Consider the following 18,168-nt stretch of genomic DNA (forward strand, 5'->3'; position numbering starts at 1 on the left):
AAAGAATAAGATCTCAGGGGTTCTTCATGACTCAGCAGCGAGAAGACAAACTGACGCAGAAAACTTGTCCTCTTTCCTAACAAATGCTTTATTTCCACTTTCTGTAGGACACAAACTTAGTTTCAGTGGATTTCAGTGGAAGTTTAGTCAGAGAATATGGCAGTTCTGACCGACTGTTTCTTGACAGGAAATGCCAGTTAATCGGGACTGAAGTTTGTTAGTATTGGGGATGCTTGTCACTAGATTTAGACATGCAGTCTCATCTAACCTATTTGTCCTTACAACTTCCTACCCTGTGCTTAGATGAGTTGGGCTTCGGAGCCTGTCTCCTTCTGATGCAGTTGATTTTTATACGGTGGAACAGTTTCATCAGAAGGGATTGAAAAACTTATACTGTGGTATAACCAAGTGCTTATCATCTTGCCCCAACTGTCAGGGAGGCAGAGAATGGCTCAATCCCTCTTTGAAACAGGCGAAGTAGAAGACATGCTTTTCGCTTTTGAGGTGAGTGCTTTCAAGTAGTGTGAAAACTTCAACTCTACAGTTTTAATGAAAGTCTCCAGCATGCCTAAGGTTCTTCTTCATGCAGAAATTGCACCTTCTCCATTCCTCAGCAGAACCTGATACCTCTTTATTTGCCCATATTTGTTTCTGCACTTACTGCTCTGCCACCAGATTCATAAGCAGGCAAACTCTTACTATTCCAATCTTCCCCTTCCTACTTGCTTCCAAACAACCTCATTTAACATGCTTATGTATTATCAGCTTTTATTTTTATTTCATTCTGAAGCTATGCAGTATCACTCCAGAACAATGGAGCTCTCCTGGAACTAAGAGCACTGGGGACTGCTATGCATTGCCATCTCACCTAGTTTTTATCTCTACAAAAGAGCTGTGCTACGAAAGCAGTGCCCTGTTCAGGCACCAAACTCCTAAGTTCCTGCCTGCCCCATGGGGCTCCTCTGCACCCTCTGTACTATAGTCATCTATTTTAACCCAGATAATCCTGATTCAATCTCTCCAGATACCGGGTCAACTCTTGGCTCTGCTCAAAATTCTGACTTTTTCTTCAGTAGTTACTCCGTATGTAACTTAATTTTTATTCTAAAAATGAAGATAATAAATAATCCTTTATATATGCAAGTTTTTGGTGCTTTTCACTAGGCACAGGCAATGAGGGACAGACACTAAGCTCATCTGGGCTCTTTATTTCAAATAGGAAAGTCAAGAAGAAGGTACTGAAATGCCTTCATTTTCATATCTGCTACTGCAAGAAAATGAGTGGACAGCAGGTTGTTCCGGATGCTACTGAACTCAAGAAGACAGGAACAACCTACACTAATGAGTTTTTTTGTACTGAGAAGCTCTAAAGAGAATCGCATACTCAGAGAATGGCTGAATTTGTAAGCCACCTCCGGAGATGGTCTAGTTAAATCCCCTGCTCAGAGCCAGGTCACCCAGAACAGGTTTCTCAGGCCATGTCCAGTCAGGGTTTGAATAACTCCAAGGATGGAGATGCCACAACCTTTCCTGGCAACCAGTTCTAGTGTTTGACCATTCATATACTAAACAAGTTTTTTCTTATGTTTAAATGGAATTTCTTGTATTTCAGTTTGTGCCAACTACCTCTACCTTTCATTGGGCACAACTGAGAAGAATGTCTCTCCATCTTCTTTACCACCCCACACTGGGTACTCATACACATTGATCGGATCCATCAGAGCCTTCTCTTCTCAGGTCTAAACAATCCCTTCTCTCTCAATGTCTCTTCATGTATCAGGTGCTCCATCCAGTTCCTTAAACATCTTTAAAGCCCTTCTCTGGACTCTTTCCAGCATGCCCATGTCACTTTTGTACTGAGGAGCCCAGAACTGGACCCGGAACTCCAGACGTGTTTTACCAGTGCTTAGCAGAGGGGAAAGATCACTTTACTTGCTGGTCATGGTCTTCCTAACGCAGTCCAAGATGCTGTTGGCTGCATTTGCCACAAGGGCGCATTGCTGGCTCATCATCAACTTGTTGTCCACTAAGACCCTCAGGGCCTTTTCTGCAAAGCTGCTTTCCAGTCTGTTTGACCCCAGACTGTGCTGTCGTATGAGGTTATTCCTCCCCAGCTGCAGGACTTTGCATTCCGCATTGCCGAATTTCATGAGATTCCTGTTAGCCCATTTCTCCAGCCTGTGTGAGGTTCCTCTGAAGTGCAGACATGCCCTCCTGTGCGTTGACCGTTTCCCCCAATTTGATATAATCCACGAGTGTTCTGAGGGTACATATCAAACAATCTCCAAACACTACAAGCAACCGCTCCCTTTCTTGGAAGTCTGTAGTTTGATATTGTCTTTAGCTACCAAGGGCCAAAAGCAACACAGGTGGGTCATAACTTAACATTAAGTGGGTCATAAAGGAGCATAGGTAGGTGGCTCTTAATCACTTTTGTCACTTCCCTGTTTAACCCTAATGTTTCTCAAGAGATTAGCATTAGAGATTTTGCCCCTGCACATGCCAATAATGTTCCAGTGCTGACAGGCAGAGATTGCAGACTCAGCACCCAAGCTTGATGAGTATCTAGAAACTACGTGCTCCTCTGCCACATACCTTGTAGGACTTGATCCAACACCACCCTCTGGAGAAAGCTTCCTACAGATACCATTGCTACTATCACTTTGCATGAGCATGTCAGAAGAAGACAATGATGTTACCTGCCTTACCGATATAATAATCCCATGGACAGGCCTGTAAGTAACCTCTGAGAAGAGGGTCTGGGGGTCTGCATCCCTATTACCATAAGGGCTCAAGTCCACCTCCAGCTGAGTGTCATGTTGAATCTCACCTCTTATGCAGAAATAAGCATTCAAGAGTCATTGAGCTGGACAAAAAATAAATGTGATTTCCTGTCTGCCAGAGAAAAAGAGATTGTGAAAGTCGCTATGGAGACAACTGAAATTTCTAAACCCGGGCTAGCCAGGAAGGGTGTACAGAACAGGTACAGCATGAAGTCTGGCTGTAGGCTAAAGAAGGGTGACTACTCTATATTGCTATTTCAGACTGTAGAGAACATATGTTGAATTCCTTAGCAGAGGATTCTCTACGGAAGGTGGAAAATAGTATTTGTGTGTCAGTGGACATTAAAAGAACAAGCACACAAAAACCATTGTTCTTTACACTGCTTAGATCTAATTGTGATGGAGGAATGTGGTTTTCTAAGTCAGAAGGAAGAGTCATCAAAGAAGAATACCTGGTTATGAAACCAAAAGGGCAAGGAAGAGAAATATCTAAAATAATCAGCTCGCAGTTTGTCTGTATTGAATTTCGTGGGTTTCTTAGTGCTTTCGAATACCCTTGCAACCAGAATCTCTGAACAGAACATACAGTATCACAATTAGCATAACAAGGAGGAAGAACCAAATACTGAAAAGTATTATTGGCAGACATAGGAAAAAAGACTAAAGAAACAACGGTCACGGACAGTGGAAGGTAGGTCCACACATATGACTTGTATATGCATATTAGGTTGATTTTTATATCCCCAACTCATACCTAAGATGCAGAAAATGAAAAAGTGATGGTAGATCTTCAGTGTTTTAAGTTTGGAGCACCCGCAGTACCTACATGAAGGCAACAAGTAGGCCCAGAAATCCACTGACATTGTTAAAGAAATTACTTAATTGCCATTTACAGGTCAGTCAGTCATCTGTGAAAAAAAAAAAAATAGAAAAAAGAAAAAGAAAAAGAAGCAGTGCATGGCAAAAGGCGAGGAAATGAAAAATAGCAGAATTAAAATGTCACTCTCCCATGCTACAGGGACCAGGCAATTCCTTTTACTCTCAGAAAAAGAGGGGTTCAAAGGTCAGCTGGTATTAAACCTGAACACTAATGATCTTACTGCTTATTCCAAGGGGTCTGATGACTGGGCAAGAGGCCAGCGCATCTTAGCCAGCAAAATATCTCAATTAGCTGCAAACTCTTTGCCAAGTTACTCAGACATATAATATGGCTCCCCCTAATTTCTTCTTGATCTCTTTCAGTCAAATACTTTTTGGAATTCAACAAATGGGACTAGACAGAGGAAACTGATGGGACGAGACAGATGTAACTGGAGGCAAGCAATGATGGTAGACAATTTTTCTTTTCTAAGGAGGAAAGAGGGTTTTTCCTCTACATGGAAGTGTAGACTTCCACAAGGTACTGATCACAAATACAAAATTTAAATTAAGACAACTTTAAAAAGTTTCTAAATTTTGTTTCACTGTAGGCCAAAAACACCCAAATCTTTGAATCTGTTTTATGCTACTGTAACTGTTACCCTGCAGCCTGATTGTTCAAATCCTGGGTCTGTTTGATTACTAAAAAGCCCGATTCCTTCCATGTCACCCCAAGACAACCCAAACTTGATTCTTTTATATTGTATATCACACTGTAGCTACAAAGCTACAGTTTCTTTTATGCTCATCTTGTCTCTCTCTTTCTTTAGTTCTGACAGAGCTATCTGATTATGTCTTCGTGAAACATTTTAGATTTACTAAAACAGAGCACTTTGGCAAAAAAAAATTCTTCCAGCTCTTATGAACTGATATCTTGTATATAGCAGTTCTCAGTTATTGTAGGGTTTTGCTTTATGCTACGGACATTTATAGAAGAGACTGGTTGTGTACAGAGAGAAACTCCACTCTTGATCACAACAACTTTTTTAACATTTAACTACACATGAGGTCTCTCAGGATCTTGGGTTTTTTTACTTTCTACCCTGTCAAGAGACCCACACTGGAGACTTCCATCTCTGTAACTAACAGTTACTTTTAAACATTAAACATTTATATTGCACCAGATAACTATAGCTTTTTCTAGTACTGAGATGCAAATGATGACCTTGACCCAAAGGATGTACACTCAATATCATGAAGCCTACCTCCTGACCCTGATATCCCTGGAGAGGACGCTGACAGCATAACACTTTGACGCAACTGCGTTCTCTGTCAAGGAAGGTAAAGACTAGGCATGGATACAAGACTGGACAAGAGGATCTCAAGATGTCATAGGATTCGTGTTTTCACTTAAAGGCAGAATGATGCAGAGAGACCATCCACATTCACTGTTTGTTTTCTGAGCTATCTTTCAGAAAACACCAATGGCGCTTTTCGCTGTCTTATCCCAGTGCTTAGCTCTCTATACAGTTACAAAGGCCTGTTTACTATTTCATCCAACTCTTGCTCACTAAAAGTTAAGCTGATTATTTCTTCTGTTTTTCTTGGGAATATGAAACCAACTGATCATCATCAGCCTTGTTACAACAACATTTGAATGCTCTCCAAATTATTTATGTTTTAAAGTATGGGGAAAAATATTTTTGTTTGGATGATAGAAATGCAACACGACATGATTTGTTTTGGTTTAGATTCTTTAACAGCTTATAAACTTAAAAGACATATTTATACTAATTTTTCAAATGTGAAAGTGATTTCAGAAAATGTTGATGCAAGTATTTCAGCATTTCCTAAGCAGAATATTTACTCTAGAAAGTGATGAAACAAAATGCTTCAGCATTTTCCCCGTTGTCAAAATTCTTTGTTGAATTATAATAAAATTTTCATATCACATTCGTCTCCACAAAACTATTTTCATACACGTACTGTTCATCCTCCTCCTGGTTATCTTCCTAGTTTGCCTTGAATAACTGATGATTATCTTTAAGTACTTTCTTAGATCAGCTTTACACATATCTTGTAATAATTTATTATAGGCCATATGTTTTGAATTTCCTCATAGGATATCAAAAGGGTGTGTCAAAAGCCTTACTAAAGTCGAGGTATCTCATGTCTCTAATTCCATCATCTAAGGGCTCATTCCCCTTCAAAGAAAGAAATTAAACTAATCTAACATGATACGCTGTTGACAAATTTAAGTCTGCTGTTTCCCCTTGTCTTTAAGCATTTACAAATTGAATATTTACTTACAAGTCTCAGTGTCTTGCTAGTTACTGTCATTAGGCTGACTGTGCCGTAATTCTCAGGTCTTTATTCTTCCATTTTACCTATAAGACCTAAACTTGCTTTCTTCAGTCCTCTTGAGAGTTACCTGCACTGAAATTCAATCCTTATTTGCAGACTTTACTGAAGGATTTCAGATCATTTAAACTTGGTCTTGGCAATCTGATTTGTTACATGGAAAGCTATACTGGATAGTCATAGTCCTGTGTGTTGAGAAAGTGGCTTGTCTGGTCTTTAGGTAATGGTACAAAAGAGATGTTTTTGATGTAGTTTTGCTTATTTGTTTGAAGGGAACCCTTGGACCAATTATATTTTCTTTATTTGAAACTGAAGGCAGAGTATCATGGAGGTCATCTGTAGATTAGCCTTCATCTCAGCACCACTCTTTGTATGCACAACTTCACTTATGCTTTTTTTGTTTATGGACAAAGAATTTTTTTAACTTATTTTGATGTTCTAGGTAACAACTAATTCTTTTTGTTGTTGCTTTCCTTTGTGCCAAGTCTTCTCTTTTCCCCAAATGTTCGTTTCTTTTCTTTATTTGGTTGTAAGGATGTGGAGCCTTCTCTTAAAAGATTTTTCTCAATTTGGAGGCAAGTTACAGATTTTTTTTGTGTGTGTCTGTTTATTTCTTATTTAAAGGAATCTCTTTTGAATTTGTCCTCTGCATTTGTCCCTAAATTCTTCTGCCTCTTAACTAATTATTCCTTTAACTTCTCAAAATGTACCCTTTGAACTAATAAAAATATTCTTTATTGTAGACCTAGCTTTGTTTATCCATTCTTTTAATTTAAATGCACTAATCGTTATATGTGAGGATATTTCTCATGAGTTTCTTTTCTATAAAGGCCTTGTTACTTGATTAAAATTAACTCTGAAACAGTATCTGCTTGTCATCACTCCTTGACTACTGAGTAAAGCAGTAGGATTTTTTCCTTAGCCTATATCTAGTGGTAAAAGTCCCCAATAGTAATAAAAGCATGTTCATTAAAAAGCTTTTTTATCTATAATCAGCACAGTCATATAAACTTGCCTCTTCCTGACATCTAAGTTTCTCATCCTTTTCCTTCTTACTAATTACAAGCTGTACAGTACCTTGCCAATTCCCGTCCTCTCTTTGCATTCCAAGTTTTGCATTTCTCTGTGCATGTGTGGCCAGTGGTGGGTCCATCTTGGCATTGGCGTCTTGGCTGGCATGGGCTCTGTCAGACACGGGGAAAGCTTCTAGGAGCTTCTTACAGAAGCACATGCATGTGCATGTGAAATGCACACACACATACATGTTCACACACATCTTTCTTTCCAAATACATACCTAAGTATGTGAGGTGAACACTTCTAGTGGGATTGTTGCCTCCCTGTAGGAAAGTTTATCCTCAAAATCAAAGGAGCTACACCGAAGTTGAACATGCAGTGGGAGAATAGACCTTTTGGGGTCATTTGGTCTGGTGGGAGTACACCTTCCACATGGGCTAGTACCTGCCAACTGGTTACATAAATACAGGGGAAAATTTTTGAAGTAGAGAGAAATGAAAACTATGACATTGATGTTAAGATCTGCATTACATTTTCATCTGGACCCTCACCTCCATTTGCTAAAGAAATGCAAGGTTATTTAGATGTAGAGTTTGGGTTTGGTGGGCTGGTATTTACAATAAGGTGGACGTGTGACTGGAACTGCAATTCCCTTTGAAAACTAACTTCTACTCAGAGCTCATTTACGGTGCTGAAAAACATTATTTCATTTCAAGAAGGTTCATCTGTAGACCAAAAATGTTGTTGTTATTATAAACAATATTGCTTGTTACTAAGTAGAGTTAAGAAAACATACACAGTAACCAGTGTTCATAAAGGAGTCCACACTAGGTGAATCTGTAAGAGATGAGCAGTGTCTTGACTTGTCTTAGCTTCAGAGTGATTTTGTTCTGTTTTAAGTGGGCTGTTATAAGTACATATAATGGACTTACGAGTTTATTTAGTCCCAAAGCGTATAGAGAGATGAAAAAAAGGCAGGCTGCTTTGTAATACAAAATGCACATTACTATTTCTAGCCAGCATGCATTATAAGACCTTTTAAAATATTTAAAATTGTTTTATGTCTTTCCATTCCCAGGCTATGCCATCAATTAAGTTTATGTAAGTAAATGAAATTATGTTAGTGCTGAAGTAGTAAGGACTATATTTGAAGCCAAGTCTTTTCTTGGCCTTTGAAGCTATGTGTGTACAAAACTGTTCCTTCATGTGCATATGGCTACAGGTTTGACTGACTCCAACACCTGCGCAAACATATGGTATTATGTGTGTGAATTATTGTAGCGAATGTTTGAATGCCAGATCTCCCACTTGCATACTGGTGGTGTTGAATAGCAGCAGGTCAAGTGTGGGTGCAAGTATTTGCACTGCTGATATGGGGAGGTATATTTGTTAGCGCAACTTCACAAGTACATGAAGGAACCGGCAGGTTGAAAATCAGGTCTGTGGGGCTGAATGACAGTGGTTGCATTGGTACGGACATCTCAACGCATTGTGGAACTCGCTAACACACCTTAATTCATTGTATATCTGCACCTAAAATTATCTCGCCCATGTCAAATTTGAGTTCCGGGAAGTCACAGCCTAGGTCCCCGGAAGGCTAGGCAGCCAGCAGGAGTAATTTCCAATGTCTACCCTCCACATGCCTTCTGCATGAACAGCATTTGTGCTGGAAACCATATGTAGGGGGAAAAAAATCCCACAACAACCAAACAAAAAACAACAAACTAACCAACCAAAAACCAAAACCCCACCACATTTTTCTTTAGCTCTTCACCTGCCTCCCACACCTTCATGAATTCCCAGATTTTCTTCCAGAAAGTTTCCAGGTGTCTGCCTTTTACTCTCTGTTCAGTGTTTTGTGATTTTTCTCTCCTCATTTAGCTGCTGAGAACCATTTTTAACAATGTAGAGAGCAATTGTAAAAAAGAGAAATTTTTTTCCAAAGGAAAAAACACCTGCAGATTAGAGGTGGCTACTGGCCCGAGTTTTATTTCCAAACTGTATTGAATAAGTACTGAGCTAGCAGGAACTTGTGATTTCAGCAGAGGCACCTTTAAAATGGAAGTTTTGATCAGATGTGCAAGTCAGGACACACTGAAGTCTATTGTCAGACTCAGTATGCAGTGTTTGGAGGTTAGCAAAAGAAACTCAATTACTATAAGACTAAGTGAATAATAAATTGAAATACCGTGATTCCCTTACAAATAAGGGAATTGAGGAAAGAGATGCTATTACAGAAACTTACCCTGCTTGACAATGGTGAGCTTAGGGGGTGTGGGTCACAACCTCGGAGAGACAGGCAGTGACAGTACTAATGAAAGTTTCTGTGTTTGGAAAGCAATCTAGAAACAAATTTACTGAAAGGAAACCCCAGTACTCTTAACACACAATTATACCACTTGTCTTAAGCCTACTCAGGCTTCTGAAAATGCCTAACACATTAGGAGCCTGCTTGGAAAACATCATCTACCATAGCACTGGAGTCTGCGCTGCTGCCTTATCTCACTGACAGCTTTTTGCTGGCCAGTCTTGACTGGGGTCACTGTGATCCTGTCACTTTGTAGGGGAGGACGTGTGTCCTTGACCAGTGTTGATGGGGTGGTTAAGGTCCCTTTAGGTCTAACACATACTTATTCAGAAAACCTCCTTTTCTAAATCTGCTTACTCCCCTTTTTTTTTTTTCTCTTTGTGTGTGTGCACTCTGCACTCTCTGTACTAGTTCCCATCTTCCCTGTGGAAGGACTAATATGCCATGAAGTGCGATCTCAAATGCTGGGTAAGCCCAGCCTCCAGCATTTCTTCACCTGTGGAGGGGAAAGCAGGTATCTTTCTCGGAGCAGTGGGTATAGGAATAAACAGATCTCTGAGGGGATGAGAAAGGTCATTGTGCAGAGTGGCGGGGGAATCTACATGTACTGGGACTGCTAGCAAGTGTGGTTTATTTTTTATTAAAGTATTTTTTATTTAAAAATATTTTGTAAGCTTATAGTTTAAAGTTGTTTTCTGTGTGATTTCTCACTCGCAAATAATTCATAAGATTGCAAATAATTCACTGAAATACAACTATATCCCAACTCTTACAACTTCTCCATGTTGTTCAAGCAAATTGCTTTAATGAAAACTCTTATCAGTGTCATAATTACCTTTTTTCCAGCTTAAAATACACGTAAATTAGATTGCTGTAATAATTTGTTCCAGACAAAAACCTAAAGGTCTCTAAATAATTAACTCAAAAGTGATCTACTTAACACACTTTTAGTATTAAGCCAGTAGGAGAGAAAATACATGTATACACATTTATCAAAAGATGTCAAGCACCTTTTTGACTGAGTGATAGTCAAACACATACAATTTGGTCACAAGTTTTCTGAACCTGTATCTAAGTGAATTTTCAGCAAATGCATTTTAAGCTTCTAACGCTGAAGGCAATTTATCATGCATACCTGAAGAGTGTTGATTTTGTAAGACTTGCATCTTCCTGTTGAATTAACTCTAAATCTGGTACTTATTGAACATGAAGGGCTCTCTGCCAAACCTCATCCAATTTAGTAACATCAGCAGACGTGACAAATCCCATAACTATACCATCTCCATCCCTCTTCTATGTTTTCATATGAATCTGTAATAAGCAATGGCAACATGCTTTTTTGTCTGAGCCAATTTTAACACTTGAACTTTAAATAACTAAGATAGCAGGAATTTTTGTTTGGTTTCAAACTCGTGATCTCTTTACTATTCCTTTGCTTCCTAACTTGTAAAGAATGAAGCAGATGTGTATTTATGAGACTATTTCTTCTTAGAACAAGTTAAGGACTGGTTTCCATAAGTTATGATCTGCTTTGATTTCTTGTCTAGACATATTTTTAAATTGGAAAAGAGAAAAGGAATGTTTATTGTTTTTTTATAGTATGTCAATGTTTTGATTAATGCTGCATTAAATTAAAAAAAAAACAGAAACCCACCTACTTGAGGCAAGCAAAGTTGTGTTCTGCAATACAGGGATTTTATCTCTCATTGCAACAATCTGATATTCATGTGAGGTTCACACACTGCTGACTGACTCCGATCCTGTCAGAGATCTGTCCTGGTGAAACTAATCAGAAGGGAGTGGCTGATATTTTTGTCAATGTATACACAAAAAAGGCTGCTGCCTCAAGGTTGTTAACAGTCTCCCTTGCATGGAAGAAGAATTTTACTGGAGAAAATTTGATATCCAGGTTTCTCCTGAAAATTTTTTCCATATGTAGTGCCTCTCAAGAATTTCCATTGTCTTTCTTCACATATAGAAAGGAGTTCAGTTCAGGCTGTTTTCCTGGACATGGTGTTTTGCTTCAACCGATACTTGAAAAACCAAACAAGAAAAATGCAGTGAGGCATGATGAGAAAATCTCCAAAGATTTAGAATGTGGGTTCCAAAAGTATGGTCCAGATGTAACTTGTCACAGACATATAGACCTTAACGGAATTACAATGATACATGCCAGCTGAAGGTCTAACCCAGAATGTTCATAGGAATACCTGAATGTGTGAAACTGGGCATCCAATCGAATATAAATTAACTTTCTTGGACAAACCAGATTACATTCATTTGGAAAGGAGTCCCCACTAGTTGGCACTGATTTTAAAAGCATTTTTTAAGCACCTTTTATAGGGCCTGATTCAAACCCAATGTAGTCAGTGGAACAGCTCCCCTTAATGGGTTTGGAATCAGGCGCGTCAGGAAAACTGTTTCACCATATGTTTCAATGACATTTAAGCTCACTCGTCCCGATTGAGGAATTCTTTATTCAGCTACTCACAGCTTGAGAGTCTCGGTTCTTTGAACATTTTTGGTTACTTCCATTCTTGTTTGGAAGAAGCTGGAATGGGAAGAATTCAGTGTACTTTTTAGGCTAGGAAAAATAGTAAGCATTCTGGGGTTGGCTTGAGTTATGAAGGAATGACATCTTTCTTAATGGTAATTTAATTATGATTGCCCAAACTTTGATACCAAATATAATATTACGGGTGTGCCAGAGATAGGGAAAAATTTGAAAATATTTTTTTCCAAATTTATTTCATTTTGGAAGGAGAAATAAAATAGAACCCAGACCCTAGATTTTGCAAGATCATGTAAGATCATTTTGGTCTTCATGGTAGCTGTATTGATAAGCCACATTTGTTACAGGGTGATTATCCTTCAAAATTGTAATAATGCACCACTAGCAATATGGTTGTCATTATTCTTAATACTCTTACTGCCATAGTGACAGCCATTTTGGGGACTATTCCAACAAGATTAGTATGAGCCTGTAGGGAAGCAGACATCTTTGTATATAAACTTTCTAAGCATCATCCCATCTTTAACATCTTAAAATCTCCTGTGAACTGATGAACCTCTAAAAAGAAAAACTGGTTATTACTAGAAAGAGCAAATATGAACAGAAAATAAGAAAAACATGTGTGTACAAAATTCATGTCTGGAATTCGTTTTCTGTGTTACAAGGCATTAGTTAGTCTAAAACTAAAAATAAAGACAAGCTGAAAAGAATCCTAATAGTGTGGTTTCTTTTGAACTGCAAATTGACACAGACATTTTATGGGGGGAAAAAAAAGTGAGGGAAGCCATCTACCAGTGTGAAACAGTGAACGTATGCTGTAAGTGATATATGAATCCCCTTACACTGGCAATAACTTCCATATTCAGTAGACATGGATTTAAAATGCAGTTGATTCGTGTTAGTTTTTGCTGTCAGATCATAGGAATTTCAAAGGCACGTCCATGGAGTTATGCACAAGGAATATCTTATTGTGAAAGGGGGATCGGGGCCTGTGGTAATAAAAACATTTACACCCACACACAAACAAATTCTTAAAAAAAAATGGACAAGCTCCCCCCATCCCCTACTGCAACAGCCAGTTGAATAAGAACAGAAGAAGAAAAAGCAATGTGGTTAAGAGAAGTTTTGCACCTATTGGCTAGTCTCTTAGTGTTTAAGGATTTTATCTTCCTTTATTTAGGAAAAAAAAAAAAAAAAAGCTTAAAGACAATTTTTAAAACAAATAATGTTTGTACTTTGTTATCACCTTATATGCTGGACTGTGGCAAACAACATAGACTTCTGGATAAAGGTACTTTCTTCAATTTGTTTTGTCTGTCAAGGAACCTTCATGGTTCTTCACAAACATATTTAAACATCTAACCATATTCCCATTGAAGGAAGTATTTGCATCTGAACACAAATGTTTAATTGTGCATGTGATGATAGGATTTCTGAAGCACTTGTGTACCTAATGGGAATTCACAATCCCTTAGATACCGTCTTCCTCCACAGCCTGTAGCTTCATTAGCACACCACCTTCCGAGTCCCTGTTTCCCTTTGGGAAGTCACCATTTTCAGCTGTACCACGTTTTTGAAAGCCCTATAAAGTGCCTCAGGAAAATCAAACAAATTAGTTGAAGCGGCAGGTCTTTGCTAACCCAACTCATTTGGTTAAAATGTATTAGGACGCAAACTGCATATGAAAATGAGGGGTTGATAACTTCCAGCAGAGAATGGTCATCAGCCCTAGAGCTGTCTCAGCCCTTGAGGTGAAGGCAGCAGAAGTTGTGTGAGTATCGCCTAACGCTCTTAACAAAGGCACGCAAAGGTGTCCTCCCCGCACAGATGAAACTAAATTAACACTTACATCTAGTGGGAAAGCACATAACTAAAGGGAGAAGTTTGTAGATGTTAGCCTATTGTCTTCCTCTGTTTTATGTTGCAGTTAGAACTCAAACTGATGTGATACAGCCCAGCATAAGCACATATGGAATGAAATGTGACATGCAATAAACAAAGTATTTTAAATGAGACTTTTTATATCCCTTAAGAAATAGAAGAAACAGTCACACACTGCTCGTTAGCTTGTAAAAGTAGACACAATGACTTGTTTTGTAGGAAATTTCAATTCATGCTCATAAATCAAATAACAACGTAAGCTGTTCTGATTCTAGTTTGTGGGAAAATGTTTAATTGCTTATTTATTTCATTTGTTTTACTAAAATGTATTCTTATAAGTTGTGTTCTTACATCTTCTGTCTGCAGAGAGTGGAGAGATGTTTCTCAAAGGCATTTTTTAGAATGACTTGGTATTGGTCCAGTGCTCTGATGTCACTGGAACAAAAACAGGACTCTCTGTCTGGATTTATTAGAAGGGGGAAAGGCTCTTTTTAGTTTTCTCTGTTTTATTGCATCTTTCTTGACATTAAACTCCAGTACTCAGTACAGCTTATGCCAGATGTAAAGTCTTTCTTTAAAATAGCATGCCAATTACTGACACATAATGTCATATAAATTATTGTAAACTATTAGATAAAATGCAGTGATAAAAACAGGCCCATTAAATACTTGCTCCTCAATTTGATTTCTCCTTTTAAACAGCCACATTAAAATTATGAAAGGTAATATATTTATTACATATAGCATATGTTTGCACAGTAAAATAACAAAATATAAACTTAACTCTCCTTATTACTGGTTGTCAAATAAATTTTCTGATAAACACAGACTTTTAGCAGCTCCTGTAGGCTTTATTACAAGATTACATGCTTTCTCTCTAATATGGTTGCAAGATAGAGGACAGATGTCACAGATCTCTTCCCAAAACAACAATTTCTTGTTTCCCTAAATGTCTTATTTTTATCTGTAAGCTGTAAAACTCCAACACAAACTTGTAAACTACATCCCTGGCTTCAGCGCTTCACGATATGCATCATATATCTCATTCTGTTAGGTAACGTTAACTTATATTATTCCCCATCATAGTGCTGTTAGAGATTGGGTTTGCACATATTGGAGAAATTGAATAGCCTTATTTCCTGTTTTCTGTACTTAAAGCTAAAATGTCCACATATTACTTAGTTTACAAACATTTAGACTCAATGCTCAATCATAAAACCTTACATTCCAGTAAACCTTCAAATATTTATTTAATTCTTCTGTTCAAGGCCAAAATACCTTTATGCCTGTTAGAGAAACAGAAAGAAAAAAAAAAAAAAAAACCCAACAAAAATTATATTTAAGTAGGTCTCTCCAAAGCATGGTTTGGTTTTATTTGTAAATCCATTATTTCAAGAATCCTCAGTATAAGCAACAAATATCTTCATATATTTAACATCAGGCAAAAGATCACTCAGGATCTCAGACATCAGAGAGAAAAACATACTTTAGCTGGTCAAACTATGTATAGAAACTTTTGGCTTAATTACAGAAGGGTTTGGGAGCTTTTTTGAGATTGCTGAAACAATCTTTCTGAATGAACATGCACAAAATATGGATGTACCTTTGGGTGAATATCTGTTACAGGTTCTTTTAACCCCTAAGCACTTCTGCACAGCCAGGAATTAGATCAAGGAGAATGTCAGGCAATTAAAAAAAAAAAAAAAGGCATCACAACAAAAATCATCATAATAGTAAGTAATCTATTTGTTAGCTGTTAGAAATTTTAGATTTTTTTTTTTTTTTTTTTAATTGTTAGCAAGCCATACAGCACAGTTTCTCCACCATGTGTGACTGCATTGGCCAATCTAATTTTGAGCGATATGTCATAACTCAGGGCACCGTAATCTCTGTGATTCACTCAAGCCAACAGTTAAGACCAAGGCCTTTTAGTTTAGCTGTGCTCAAAGAGTTGGCTTTAGAGCTCTCTGAAGTGTGTGGAGAGAGCTAGTTGCTCTAGTGAATTTTTTGCTACTGTTTAGATGGTAAGTTTGAGCACATATAATAGATAACGTTCTGACAGTTACTGGAGTGAAAGACATTGCAGGTAAATGGAGGACAATGAAACCTTGTAAGAGACGTGATAACCTTTAGTTTAATCAGATTAGGAATACCTGGGAGCATCTGTATGAATCATTGTTTTACATTAGTTTCCCAAATTCTTACACAACAACAAATAAGACATTAGCATATAAGAACAATTAGGAGGAAAACAATGACTCCATTCTTAGTGTACCATAAGCTTGAAAAAACTATAAATCTTAGGGTTTCTCAGAAAAGATTTTTGCGATACATATAATGAAGGAATTTGTAGTTTAGGATCAATAAGGAAAGAGTAAACCTATTGTATGAAAAAGACATTGGCTTGTTTAATATAGTAAAACAAAGGCCAAAAGAGGACGTGACTCTTCCTCATAAAATATGAACAGCTCAACAGTAGAGAGGGAAAAACAATGCTGGCACAGGAATAAATAGGAGAAAACTGACCATTAATAAATTAAAGCTGAAAATTGGAAGTCTGTTTCTTGCTTTGTCTGTGAAAACCCAAAGAAATGTACAAGTAGAGGTAAAAAATATAACTGGATTTGAGGGAAAAAAAAAAAGGATAAATTTAATTTACATTTAAGATTTACATTTTTGTGCTGCAGAAGATTGACTCAACTTACCGAGTATTGTGAAAAAAATGGGGGATTTCGGTCCAGAAAGCATATTTTGATCCCCTTTGCATTTGAAATTAAATTGCTCCATAAAAAAAGTCATTATTTCATGTTCAAGTGTTTCATAGACACAGTAGATAATTGCATTTAGTTTCACACTGGACAGATTGCTTCATACGGTTAGAATAAAGTTATGTTATTGCAAAAATTTCCTGCCTAAAATGGTCACAAAAACTCCACTCTACCACTGGGTTTACTGAGGCTGAGCAATTTTAACCAAGAGAGAAGAGGGTTTGGGGCTGTTTTTTTCATTTAAGTTCTTGTATTTGCCCAGAGCTACATAAACATATGTGACTCATCATTTAAGAAGAAAATAAAAAAAAAGGGAGAAATTATTTCAGCTATCACTACGTAATGAACTTACTGTGAACCAGTAATTGTGACACTAACCGTTTTGGATTTGAAGTAACCAGAGACCTTCGACAGATTCCAATGGAAACCTTATAGTCAGAAGTATGCTAACAAGTCAGAAGTATGCTAGCAAGATGTTTTAAAAACAAGCAATTAAGAGAAGAATATCATTTATTTATATCCTTTCCCAGCTCCTGTGTCTCACGACTAGGAGACAGGCAAATGTATGTTTGTTTCCCAGTGCTGCAGCACAATTTTTTTTCTTTAAAAAAACCCAAGAGTGAGGGTGGAGCTTCACATCAGTTAGAAAGAGGACTCAGTATCAGATTCCCTTTTTTACCACTTTACCTCATGCTTAATTACATCCCCTACCTCTTTTAGCTCTCTTTGGGATAGAGAAGAAAAAAGATTGCAGCATCTTAATAATGGAAATTCAGGAATTATGCTGCCCTTTCTCCCTGCCAAGATGTGGTTGCCCCACAGGGACTACTCAGAGTTTTCTGAGGCAAGGAGCAGTATGCAGTGTGCGTACACCCAAGAGCATTGACCCAGGACTGAATCCTTCTCTTCTCATACTCTATACTCCTCACATTTGAGAGTGCCCCATGTCCTCAGACATGTCATTTAAATTTGACTGCAGTATCCCTTAGAAAGGGGCATGGTTTGTATATTAGAGACTGCTATAAGGCTTGATTAACAAACATCTTCATCTATTCCCAATATTGTATGAAAATCATTTACGCATTGGTCCTAGAGTGGCATATTGCCTGAGTTATTCACAACAACTAGGCATGTATTAGACCCCATGGGTTTTCATAGTTTCTGTTGTATATTACTGGCCTTATGAAAAACAGAGTAATTAAGGCCTTGCGCTTCTTAATGTATGTGAAAAGATTAACTCGATAACATGCTGAATATGAAACAAAAAATCTAAGATAAACAGAAAATGCATTCTTCTCATCTGAATAGGTCATAAAAAGCACACCAGCTTGACATTACAAAACACTGAACACACCTCAGGTGATATCAGGATTTAATTAGGACAGACAATTAATTCCCACATCCTTTGGGTTTGTATGTCATGACTTCTCTTTATTGTCTAACATTTGAACTGAATATGTATCCAGGGTAGTGAGACTAATAGTTAAATCCTTTTCATTTTCTTGTGTTGTTTTGGGGTTTTTTTGAAGTTCACCACATGAGTAGTTGAAAATTGGCACTGCCAGTTAAAAAAAACCAGAATGAACAGACAGCAAAAAAGCAGGGGAACTTCTACAGATTCTCCAAAGTTTCTGTTGTCTGCTTTAGAAAGACATGGGAAGCAGCTTTGTAAAAAGAAGCA

Source organism: Accipiter gentilis, chromosome 15 (genome assembly GCF_929443795.1).
Source record: "Accipiter gentilis chromosome 15, bAccGen1.1, whole genome shotgun sequence".
NCBI classification, from domain to species: domain Eukaryota; kingdom Metazoa; phylum Chordata; class Aves; order Accipitriformes; family Accipitridae; genus Astur; species Astur gentilis.